The 12763-nt window shown below is 47.5% G+C and overlaps 1 pseudogene across 1 annotated transcript; it reads right to left on the bottom strand.

The window, feature by feature from the left end:
• Window positions 1-1077: 1077 nt before the first annotated feature.
• On the bottom strand, window positions 1078-1832 carry LOC101016504 (annotated as a pseudogene). Its single transcript, XR_643495.4, has one exon. The product of XR_643495.4 is annotated as a peptidyl-prolyl cis-trans isomerase A pseudogene (transcript).
• Window positions 1833-12763: the final 10931 nt, after the last annotated feature.

The raw sequence follows: 12763 nt of genomic DNA, 5'->3' as shown, positions 1-12763 counted from the left end.
AAGAGGATTCTTTGAGCCCAGAAGTTCAAGACCAGACTGAGCAACACTGCAAGACCTCATCTCTACAAGTAATTTTTTTTTTTTTTTTTTTTTTTGAGATGGAGTCTTGCTCTGTCACCCAGGCTGGAGTATAGTGGTGCAATCTCGGCTCACTGCAACCTCCACCTCCCAGGTTCAAGCAATTCTCCCACCTTGGCCGCCCAAGTAGCTGGGATTACAGGTGCCCACCACTACGCTCGGTTAATTTTTGTATTTTTAGTAGAGACAGGGTTGCACCATATTGGCCAGACTGGTCTCCAACTCCTGAACTCAGGTGATCTGCCCACCTCGGCCTCCCAAAGTGCTGGGATTACAGGCATAAGCCACCACACCTAGCCTACAAATAATTTTTAAAAATTAGCCAGGTGTAGTGGTGCACACCTGTAGTCCCAGCCACTCAGAAGGCTGAGGCTGGAGGATCACTTGAGCACAGGAGGTCTAGGACGCAGTGAGCCATGGTCGTGCCACTGCACTCCAACTTGGACAACAGAGTGAGACCCTGTCTCAAAAAATAAATAAATAAAAGGGGAACTCAAAGAGCTATTAGTATATCCATGCTCATAGAAGCATTATTCACAATAGCCAAAAGGTGGAAGAAAAGCAAATGCTCATTGATAAATGAATGGATAAAAAAATTGGTCTATGCATACCATGGAATATTATTCTACCTTAAAAAGGAAGCAAATTCTGACACATGCTACAACATGGATGAACCTTGAGGACATTATGCTAAGTGAAATAAACTAGTCACAAAAAAAGAAAAAACAAATACTGTATATTTCCACATCTATGCAGTACCTAGAGCAGTCAAATTCATAGAGACAGAAAGTAGAATAGTGGTTGCCAGGAGCTGTGGGAAGAGGAAATGGGAAGTTATCATTTAATGGGTACAGAGTTTAGATTTGCAAGATGAAGAAAGATCTGTGGATACATGGTGGTGATGCGGGCACAGCTGGGTGAATGTATTTAACGCCACTGAACTGTACACTGAAAAATGATCAAGATGCTAAATTTGAAGTTATACCTATTTTACCAGAATTTTTTTTTTGTTACTTAGTTTTTATTTCATAATCATAAACTTAACTCTGCAATCCAGCTAGGCATGGGAGAGAACAAGGAAAACATGGAACCCAAAGGGAACTGCAGCGAGAGCACAAAGATTCTAGGATACTGCGAGCAAATGGGGTGGAGGGGTGCTCTCCTGAGCTACAGAAGGAATGGTCTGGTGGTTAAGATAAAACACAAGTCAAACTTATTCGAGTTGTCCACAGTCAGCAATGGTGATCTTCTTGCTGGTCTTGCCATTCCTGGACCCAAAGCGCTCCATGGCCTCCACAATATTCATGCCTTCTTTCACTTTGCCAAAGACCACATGCTTGCCATCCAACCACTCAGTCTTGGCAGTGCAGATGAAAAACTGGGAACCATTTGTGTTGGGTCCAGCATTTGCCATGGACAAGATTCCAGGACCTGTATGCTTTAGGATGAAGTTCTCATCTTCAAATTTCTCCCCATAGATGGACTTGCCACCAGTGCCATTATGGCGTGTAAAGTCACCACCCTGACACATAAACCCTGGAATAATTCTGTGAAAGCAGGAACCCTTATAACCAAATCCTTTCTCTCCAGTGCTCAGAGCAAGAAAATTTTCTGCTGTCTTTGGAACCTTGTCTGCAAACAGCTCAAAGGAGACGCGGCCCAAAGGCTCGCCATCGACGGCAATGTCGAAGAACACGGTAGGGTTGACCATGGCTAGTAGTACAGGACTTTCCTCGGCGGCAGCGTCTGCAAAGCCTTTACCAGAATTTTTTAAATGTTGGCAGTAAACTACAGTTAGTTACCACATCATATTCACCAAAATGGCTAAAAGTAAAAAAGCCTGACAATACCAAGTGTTGACAAACGTGAAGAAATTGGAACTCTCATATACTGTTTGCATTTTTTATAAACATTTAAAAATTTAAACATACACTTACCATATAACGCCACAAGTCTACAGTGAGATATTTACCCAAGAGAAATGGAATGTTACTAGAAGACTTGTGCACAAATGTCAGAGCAGCTTTACCAGTAAGAGCCAAAAGCTGAAAATAAGTTAAATGTCCATCAACAGGTAAAGAGATAAACGAATTGGGAAATATTCCTACAATGAAATACTACTGAGCAATAAAAGAACTACTGATACACACAAGGGTGAATCTCAAACACACTATGCCGGGGGAAAAAAAAAACATATCAGAGGCTATATCTTCTAGGATTCCTATTTATTTATTTATTTATTTTTAAGGCAGAGTCTCTGTCTGTTGCCCACGTTGGAGTGCAGTGGTATAATCACAGCTCATTGTAGCCTCAAATGAGCCGCCTCAGCCTCCGGAGTAGCTGAGATGGCAGGTGCACACCACCATGCCCAGCTAATTTTTTGTATTTTTTGTAGAGACAGGGTCTCACTATGTTGCTAGGCTGCTCTCGAACCCGTGGGCTCAAGTGATCCTCCTGCCTCGACCTCCCAATGCACCAGGACTACAGGCATGAGCCACTGTGCCAGGCCCATGCTGTATGATTCCATCTATATCTAGAAATTCTAGAAAAGACAAATCTAGTCTGTGGTGATAGATATTAGACTCTAGAAAAGACAAATCCAATCTGTGGTGATAGATATTAGATCAGTGGTTACTTGGAATAGGGCTTAGGAGAAACAGACTACAAAGATGTGTGGTAGAACTTTATTTATTTATGAGACAGAGCCTCGCTCTGCCGCCCAGGCTGGAGTGCAGTGGTATAATCTCAGCTCACTGTAGCCTCTGCCTCCCAAGTCCAAGCAATTCTCCTGCCTCAGCCTCCCGAGTAGCTGGGACTTCAGGCGCACGCCACCATGCCTGGCTAATTTTTGTATTTTTAGTAGAGATGGGGTTTCGCCATGTTAACCAGCTGGTTTCCAACTCCTGAACTCAGGTGATCCACTTGCCATGGCCTCCCAAAGTGCTGGGATTACAGGCATGAGCCACTGCGCCCGGCCTGTTTTTTGTACTCTTAAATGCAGCAGTGAAATAACAGAGAAAAAAAAGGAACCAAAACTGACATTTTTTACAGCTTTCCTTTCTGTGGGCGCTACCAGAGGGGACATGTGGGTGGTGTGGTGGAGAACGTGCGATTTGTATCTGTGACAACCATTCTGTTGCCACCATATGAGAGGCTGGAGGTCCCAGGGGGCCTTGCTTGGAACTTTCCCATGTGTGTTATCATTTAACCCTCAACACCCTAGGAAGTGGATTTTTTTTTTTTTTTTTTTTTTTTTTGAGATGGAATCTCACTCTGTCACCCAGGCTGGAGTGCAGTGGTGCCATCTTGGCTCACTGCAAACTCTGCCTCCTGGGTTCAAGTGATTCTCCTGCCTCAGCCTCTCAAATAGCTGGGATTACAGGCGTGCACCACCACGCCTGGCTAATTTTTGTATTTTTAGTAGAGATGGGGTTTTCCCATGTTGGCCAGGCTGGTCTCGAACTCCTGACCTCAAGTGATCTGCCCACCTCGGCCTCCCAAAGTGCTGGGATTACAGGCATGAGCCACTGCGCCCTGTTAGAAGTGGATTTTTATTGCACTCATGTTTACAGTTGAGCAAAGAGGCTCAGATTTGTTAAATTACTTCCCTGTCACTTAGCCAGTAAGTGGTGGAAACAGGACTTGAACCTGAAGGTGTCTCTAGAGTCCATAATCATTTGACTACAAAACTGGACACTGGAATCTTGTATTCATAATCCATGGGTCCTGGCCACCAAAGCCTATTTCCTGTGCTTTACAGTGATCAGGGTCCCCAGGAAAGCCCCCAAATTCTGTGCAACGCCAACGTACACGAGTGAGACATGGGGAAGCCAGTCCATTGTTTAGTACTAGAGTTGCTCAGGCTCTGTTGACTGACTTTTTTTTCTCTTTCATTATTTGTTTTTATTTAGTTGCGTTCAACACAAATCAATTCCATACCATGAAGTTACTATGAATCAGAGCATAAATACACAAACACAACAGGCAATGAGAAACAGATGCAGGACACCCAGATATGAAGCGGAAGGGAAGGCTCATTCACACCCGCAGTGGCTTGAGATCCGCTGGGTCTGCTTGTTCACATGTTGGCTTCTAGGGATGGCAGAGCTGCCTTTGGTTAGTGAGACCCATTGTGGCCATTTGGATACCGGAACATCTCCGCACGCATGTGTACTCATGTGAACCAAAGGCTTCATGGAGTGTCTATTTCTAACAAGGTTTCTCTGGACTGGGGCCATTGGGAAATATTCACTTTCCAGAATTGAGCCTACTTTAGGCTCAGGACTAACCCTCTACAGTAACCCTCAGGTTCTAACCTTTGAGGGACAGGACTTGACTCTGTTGCCCAGGCTGAAGTGCAGTGGTGTGATCATGGCTTACTGACTGTAGCCTCGAACTCCTGGGCTCAAGGGATCCTCCCGCCTAAGCTTCTTGAGTAGAAGGGATTACAGGCGCACACCACCATGCGAGGCTAATTTTTAAATTTTTTTGTGGAGATAGGGCCTCCCTATGTTGCCCAGGATGGTCTTGAACTCCTGGGCTCAAGCAATTCTTTTGCCTCAGCCTACCCAAACTCTGGGATTGCAGGTGTGAGCCACTGCGCCCAGCTTCCTTTGAAATATTGACTGCTACGACAGATCTCGAGAATACTGACATCATTCTGGTGGCTGAAGTCTTGTGGCTTGGATTCACATCCTAGCTCAATAAAATCTGTTTGAGAGCCTAGGTGTCCACAAGCCAAAGTCCAGTCCATCCTCAACTCACCAGGTGCACAGGTTGACAACAGTTTTATTGGTCAGGATTCTTTTTCATTCATAAGGAGGCTTTATTAATGCATGGAACTGGCATGTTCAGAGGGAACTTGCTCTAGATGGGGTTCGCTTCTGTCTCCAGGCCTCCGTGCCTCTCTCCCTCTCTCTCCCTTCTGGAGGGCTTTATCTAGCAGTGCCAGGCTAGATGATGTCTAGCCTGGACAATAAGAGATCGTCGGCCAGGCGCGGTGGCTCACGCCTGTAATCTCACGTTTTGGGAGGCCAAGGCAGGCGGATCACCTGAGGTCAGGAGTTCGAGACCAGTCTGACCCACATGAAGAAGCCCTGTCTCTACTAAAAATACAAAATAAGCCAGGCATGGTGGTGCATGCCTGTAATCCCAGCTACTTGGGAGGCTGAGGCAGGAGAATAGCTTGAACCCAGGAGGCAGAGGTTGCGGTGAGTCAAGATCGCGCCATTGCACTCCACCTGGGAAACAAGAGCAAAACTCTGTCTCAAAAAAAAAAAAAAAAAAAAAAGACATCGTCCAGGGAGCACAATGTTGACCACAGGTCCAGGGTGCACACTCTCATCCCACAATGCCTGGAGGAAGAGGAAGAGTCCTTTCCAGGAGCTTATAGAAGATACTTTTTTTTTTTTTTTGAGACAGTCTCACTGTATTGCCCAGGCTGGAGCACAGTGGCACGATCTCAGATCACTGCAACCTCTGCCTCCCGGGTTCAAGTAATTCTCCTGCCTCAGCCTCCCGAGTAGCTGGGATTATAGGTGTGTGCCACCACACCTGGCTAATTTTTGTATTTTCAATAGAGACGGGGTTTCACCATGTTGGCCAGTCTGGTGTCGAACTCCTGACCTCAAGTGATCTGCCCGCCTCCCAAAGAGCTGGGGTTACAGGTATGAACCACTGCGCCTAGCCAAGACTTTTACTTATGAGCCCAAGAAGCACCTTCTTGGACATCCTTAGCTCTGATTTGGTCACAGGAATAGCACTGAGCCAAATGCCTTGGGAGTTAACCCCATTGTTGTGGCCAGTCAGAGCCTGCCCTGCTGGGACCAGGCCTACCGAACCTCATGGTTGAGAATGAGAGAGAATGAATCTCTCTGAGGACAACCAGGGCATTGTTGGCAGAAGATGGGGCCAACCATGGAGAGCCACCAGCGTATCTCCTCCAGAGCTGCATCCTCCTTACCTTGAACTGACCAGCTTACTCCCGAAGTGTGTCAAGTCTGGACATTGTTCAGGTCTTAGATTGTGAAACTCCCTGCCGCATTTGCCACTGCTGATCCTTCTTGAAATTCTCTACTTTAATGGTTCTTGACCCTGGCTGTGTTAATGTGGAGAATTTTGCACTTATCCACGGCCAGGGGGTTCAGATATAATGAGTATGAGATTGGGGTAGGGTTCAGGTGTCTGTTCGCTTGCAGAGAGTCCTGGGTGACTTTGATGCAAGTAGCTCCAACTGGGAACCACTAGGCTTCTGTGGCATCACCCTCTCGTGGTCCACTATGCAGGTATTTACTGAGTATGTGCTGGACACTCAGGCAGGTGCTGAGCACTCAGAGATGAACAAAACAAGGTCATTGTGTGTCCAGAGTTTGTTCCTTCTGGTGGGTTTGTGGTCTCGCTGACTTCAAGAATGAAGCTGTAGACCTTTGTGGTGAGTGTTACAGTTCTTTTTTTTTTTTTTTTTTTTTGAGACGGAGTCTTGGCTCTGTTGCCCAGGCTGGAGTGCAGTGGCTGGATCAAGCTCACTGCAAGCTCATGCACGGAGTTCCGCCATTCTCCGCCTCAGCCTCTGAGTAGCTGGAGTTTGCGAGCGCCCACCCGCCCGGCTAGTTTTTTTTTTTTTGTAATTTTTAGTAGAGCGAGTTTCACCGTGTGGCGGAGACAGGATGGTCTCGATCTGCTGACCTCATGATCCGCCCGTCTTGGCCTCCCAAAGTGCTGGGATTACAGGCTTGAGCCACCGCGCCCGGCCTTGTTACAGTTCTTAAAGGTGGTGTGTCCAGAGTTTCTTCCTTCCGGTGGGTTCGTGGTTTTGCTAACTACAAGAATGAAGCCACGGACCTTCGTGGTGAGCATTACAGCTCTCAAAGGTGGCACGGACCGAAAGAATGAGCAGCAGCAAAATTTATTGTGAAAAGCAAAAGAACAAAGCTTCCACAGAGCGGAAGGGAACCCGAGCTGGTTGCCACTGCTGGCTGCAGTGGCCAGTTTTTATTCCCTTATTTGTCCCTGCCCACATCCTGCTGATTGGTCCATTTTAAAAACCTCTAGCTAGCCACAGAGCACTGATTGGTGTATTTTACAATCCTAGTTACAGAGTGCTGATTGGTGCATTTTACAATCCTCTTGTAAGACACAAAAGTTCTCCAAGTCCCCACTTAACCCAGGAATTCCAGCTGACTTCACCTCTCAATTGTTCTTACAAAGCTTTTTTTTTTTTTTTTTTTTTTTTTGAGACAGGGTCTTGCTTTCTGTCACCCAGGCTTGAGTGCAGCCACACAATCATAGCTCACTGCAGCCTCCAATTGCTGGGCTCCAGCGACCCTCTCGCCTCACCCTTCCGAGTAACTGGGACTACAGGTGCTACAGGTGCATGCCACCATGGCTGGTTAATTTTTATTTTTTAATTTTTTGTAGAGATAGGGTCTTGCTATGTTGCCCAGGCTGGTCTTGAACTCCTGGGCCCTAGCGATCGTCCTGCCTTAGCCTCCCAAACTGCTGAAATTATAGGTGTGAGCCACCATGCCTGGCCCTTATGAAGCTTATACCATAGTGGGGGATGTTGAGAGAGACAACTAAATAAGTACATGTTCGAAGGGCTTCAGAGAGTGCTGTCAACTATCAGGATAAAGCTGGTAGGAGAAATGGAGAAAGTCAATCAGGATGAAGTGATGGGGGAATGGAGAGCTGTCTTAGATAGGATAATCAACACTGGCTGCCCTGGTCGGCACAGTGGCTCACACCTGCAATCCCAGCACTTTGGGAGGCTGACGCTGGAGGACCACTTGAGCCCAGGAGTTCAAGACCAGCCTGGGCAACATGGTGAGACCTCCATCTCTAATAAAAATACAAAATAAATAAATAGTGGGGCATGGTGGTGTGGCCTTGTAGTCCCAGCTACCTGGGAGGCTGAGGTGAGAAGATCATTTGAGCCTAGGAGGCAAAGAATGGATTGAGCCAAGAATGCACCACTGCACCCCAGCCTGGGTGACAGAGCAAGACTCTGTATCCAAAAAAAAAAATAGGCCAGGCACAGTGGCTCATGCCTATAATCCCAGCACTTTGGGAGGCCGAGGCAAGTGGATCACCTGAGGTCAGGAGTTCGAGACCAGCCTGGCCAACGTGGTGAAACCCCATCTCTACTAAAACTACAGAAAATTAGCTGGGGATGGTGGCTCATGCCTGTGATCCCAGTTACTTGGCAGGCTGAGGCAGGAGAATCACTTGAGCCGGGGAGGCAGAAGATCACGCCACTGCGCTCTAGCCTCGGTGACAGAGCAAGACTCTGTCTAAAAAAAAAAAGAGAGAGAGAGAGAGAGATCTGAGAAATGTTTCAGAGGTTAAAAAGAACTGGTGGTCGGATGCAGTGGCTCATGTTTGTAATCCCAGCATTTTTGGGAGTTCAAGGCAGGAGGATCACTTAAGCCCAGGAGTTCAAAACCAACCTGGGCAACATAAAGAAACCCCTTCTTTTTTTTTTTTTTTTTTTGAGACAGAGTCTCGCTCTGTCGCCCAGGCTGGAGTGCAGTGGCCAGATCTCAGCTCACTGCAAGCTCCGCCTCCCGGGTTCACACCATTCTCCTGTCTCAGCCTCCCGAGTAGCTGGGACTACAGGCGCCCACCACCTCGCCCGGCTAGTTTTTTGTATTTTTTAGTAGAGACAGGGTTTCACCATGTTAGCCAGGATGGTCTCGATCTCCTGACCTCGTGATCCGCCCGTCTCGGCCTCCCAAAGTGCTGGGATTACAGGCTTGAGCCACCGCGCCCGGCCTAGAAACCCCTTCTTTACAAAAGTTTTTTAAAAAATCAGCCAGACATGATGGCTTGCACCAGCTACTCGAGAGGCTGAGGTGGGAGGATCACTTTAATCCAGGAGGTCGAGGCTGCAGTAAGCCATGATTGCACCACTGCATTCCAGCCTGGGTTATAGAGCGAGACTCTGCCTAAAAAAATAATAATAAAAAATTTAAAAAAAGAATTGGTAATGCATTGGCAGTAGTTGGTGAGGAGTGGGGGAAGTCACAGTGACACTTGGATCTCTAGATTAGATGCCTGGGTAGCCGGTCGTGTTGGTAGCTGAGCTGGAGACACAGGGAGTGGAGGAGATTGACAGAGATGATGCTGGGTTGTTTTGCACAAGTTTTGAGGAACGCACAGGATATACAGAGGGTCCTGCCAGTGTTTGATACCTGAGTCCATAGCTGAGGAGCAGGGGGCCTCGGTTCCACCTGAAAGTAACCAAGATTCCTGCAGGTAGAATGAGAGGAGCTGGGAGAACAGCAGCACTTAGGAGCAGGTGGAGAAACAGCAGCCAGCAAAATTCACAGACATGGACAAGGATGTGAGGAGAACACGAGGCTGCCCCTTGCACTGAGAACGAATCTGGTCTCCTTGCTGCAGCCTGAAGCACTCAGTGGCATCTGGCCATGCCCCCTTTATCTCGACATTGGTCTCTTCGCCCCTTGCCCTTCCTTCTTCAGATCTCTCTTTTCCTCAGATCTCTCTTTTCCTCACTGTGCTTCCTTCTAGGATCCCGAACTGATGACCACAGCTCTTCCCTAGGGAGCTGCAGCAGCCCCCTAATCAGAGCCCCTGCCCTCAAATACAGGCCTCCCCTCTTTCTCCCATCCTGCTCTTCCTGACTTTGGCAGACAACAAAGCCTGGATAACAAAGGGTAGACTCAGGCATGGGACTCAGGGTAGAAGCGGAGAGGAGACTCAGCCTAACACACACAGGCTTTCTGCATCCAAGGCCACTATCTGGGTTTTGAGAAAAGTCTGTGACGTGCAGATGTCTCTCCCAGTCCCGCAGGCACTGGCATGGGACCCTCTCACAAGGGGTCCAGGAGGAAACTAGGATGAGTCGGCTTGTGGGGAAGAATGTGGAAGGACTAAAGGGATTGAGGAAGGCCTGTTGCAGGAGAGAAAGAAGAGGTGAACAAGACCAGAGGCTTTGTTTCTGACGGACTGTGGGAGGATGGTACGGTGGTCCAAGCACTGGTGTCAGAGAACACATTCCTGTTAAGGAGCTGGGGAAAGGAATTCACACGAGAACCGCCGCTGAACACTCTGAACATTCTGTGTACTGTCAGGTGGGTATGTCCAGCTTGAACCTAAAAAGAAAGGCATTTCACGTGCCCTTGGCTGGGACCCACGTGCACCGGATGGCCAGCACTAGGGCTGCCTGGCAACGTACCCCTCCCTCCAAGCTCACAGTGCCACAAAGGCCCTGCCAGGCTCTGCTCTCCTCCCACACACCTCTCCAGCCTCACCCTCTCACCACTCCCAGAACCAGCTCTTACACTCCTTAGGGTCCACACATGCCATGCTGTTCTCACTGTCTGCAATAATTTCACCCCATAAAGCACTTCCTCCCTGAGCTTTCTCCTGCCTGCTGTCTGTTTGTCCCCTGACTGATGTTAGCATGGATGAGTATTATTTAATGGGTTGCAAAACATGTTTAGGCATCACACAGTCCTGGATTAGAATTCCAGCTTTCCTCTGCACTCCCTTTAAGACTTCAGCAACCACTGTGTCCATCTTACTATGAGTGAAATGGAGTTTCTTCCAGGGCTATTTGAGGCTCAAATGACTTATATAAAGTGCTCTGCACATAGTAGGTGCTCAATAAACGTTAGCACTCCTTCTCTGCCCTTGAGGCATTCGATTAATGGTTTTCAATTCTAGAGTCACTGAACAGCTACCATTTGTTGGAAGCTACCAAGTGTCTGGTGGCACTGCCTTTTCTCCTCTTCCATGACCACCCTTACTTATCCTGAGTGTAATTCTCTTTTCTTATGCATTGGAACTGATGTGCTGGCCATGCAGAGGAATAGGCAGGACCTGTCATTTACTGGGGGTCCACTCTGTGCCTGATCTTCACAAGGTGTTTTCCAGATAGTCTCTCAGTTAATATTCACAATGACTCTTTGAGGTTGGTTGTATTAATCACTATCTTATATATGAGCAAATTGAGACTCTGAGAAGTTAAATAACCTTGCTGAGATTAAACAGCCAGGACTGATAGAGCCAAGATAGAAATCTGGTCTTCCAGGGCCAGGTGTGGTGGCTCACGGCTGTAATCCCAGCACTTTAGGAGGCCAAGGCAGGCTGATTACCTGAGGCTGGGAGTTCGAGACCAGCCTGACCAACATGGAGAAACCCCGTCTCTACTAAAAATACAAAATTAGCTGGGCGTGGTGGCACATACCTGTAATTCCAGTTACTTGGGAGGCTGAGGCAGGAGAATCGCTTGAGCCCGGGAGGCAGAGGTTGTGGTGAGTTAAGATTGCACCATTGCACTCCAGCCTGGGCAACAGGCTGAGCGAAACAGGAAGAGCAAAATTGCTTCTCAAAAAAAAAAAAAAAAGAAAAAGAAAAAGAAAAAAGAAACCCAGTCTTCCAGAGTCCAAAGCCCATGTTCTTTCAAATGGACTCTATTTCCTGTCACAAAGGATACTATATAGTAATAACAGTAATAAAAATAGTTACCACTTAGTGATTACACATGGGCTGGAAACTATTCTAGCTGAATACTTGTGTTAATTTAATTAACCTTTGCAAACATCCCATGCCATCGTTCCTATTATTATCCCATTGTACAGATAACTGAGGCACAGAGGGGTTAAATAACCTGTCTGGGTCACTGAGTTGAATCTGTGTGCATAGAAATTACACAGTCTTCATTCTTTCTTCTTCTTTCAATGAGCATGGTAAGATCCACGCTCACATGAGAGAGAATAAGTGGAAACATTTTACAAACTGTAAAGTGCTTGAAAAATGTTCGCTGTTACGCTGAAAGTTGAGTGAGGGGAAATTCTGAGTGGACTCTGAGTTTGAAAACCAGGGAACGAGAGCACTGTTGGAACTCTATGAGTCCAGGGGAGGCCGTCTCCCCGGGAAGGCAGGGTAGAGTCCGAGAATTACGCAGAGGTCAGAGGAACTTAGAAACTGACATTTGTCACCTGTCCCTGGAGAGCTGCAGAATCATAAGCCCTACAAAGATGATTAGCAGCCCACGAGACCACACACAGCTCTTCCAACCAGCGAACAGAGCTGGCACACTTGCACAATCCCCTGGGAGTGCGTCACCATGATGTCACCTTGTTTATTCCCCGCGTGGAAATCAGGCCCCAGTGGGCCTAATGAACTGCCGGCCACAGACAGCAAAATGACAATGCTTTGTAACTTATCCTGGTGCTTTAATCTTTGCTCTGATTCTGTGATTTAGAAGCAATTCTGTGTCACTTCCCCTCAATCACTGGCCACGTCACCACATCAGTGCAGGGTGATAATCATTCATGCAGCAAACATGTAGGCACTGAGAGCCTCTTTCCAATCCTGTTCCCCGAGCAGCTGCTCAAGAGGCGTTGGTGAATGAATGGCAGGGTCCTCGTTGTTTAGAAACTGAGTCCAGCAGGGAAGGGACACATTGAAGAAACCAAGTTGTACTGGGAGTTTTTATAAACAAGAGTTACAGAGAGCCATGGAAGTGTAAGTCTGGGGCCCCCATTCAGTCTTGGGAGGGCAGAGGATGCTTCCCAGAGGAACTAATGTCTAAGCTGAGCCAGCAGGTTAAGTAGGAGTCAGTCGGGTGAAAGAAGGAAAGAACAGCGCAAGTGGTGGCAGCAGACAGCAAAGCCCCAGGAATGGAGATGATCCCAGTTGTCTGAAGGTTAGAGAGCCC

This window comes from Papio anubis, chromosome 2, assembly GCF_008728515.1.
Source record: "Papio anubis isolate 15944 chromosome 2, Panubis1.0, whole genome shotgun sequence".
Lineage (NCBI taxonomy): Eukaryota > Metazoa > Chordata > Mammalia > Primates > Cercopithecidae > Papio > Papio anubis.
This window is presented reverse-complemented; position numbering and strand designations above follow the sequence as displayed.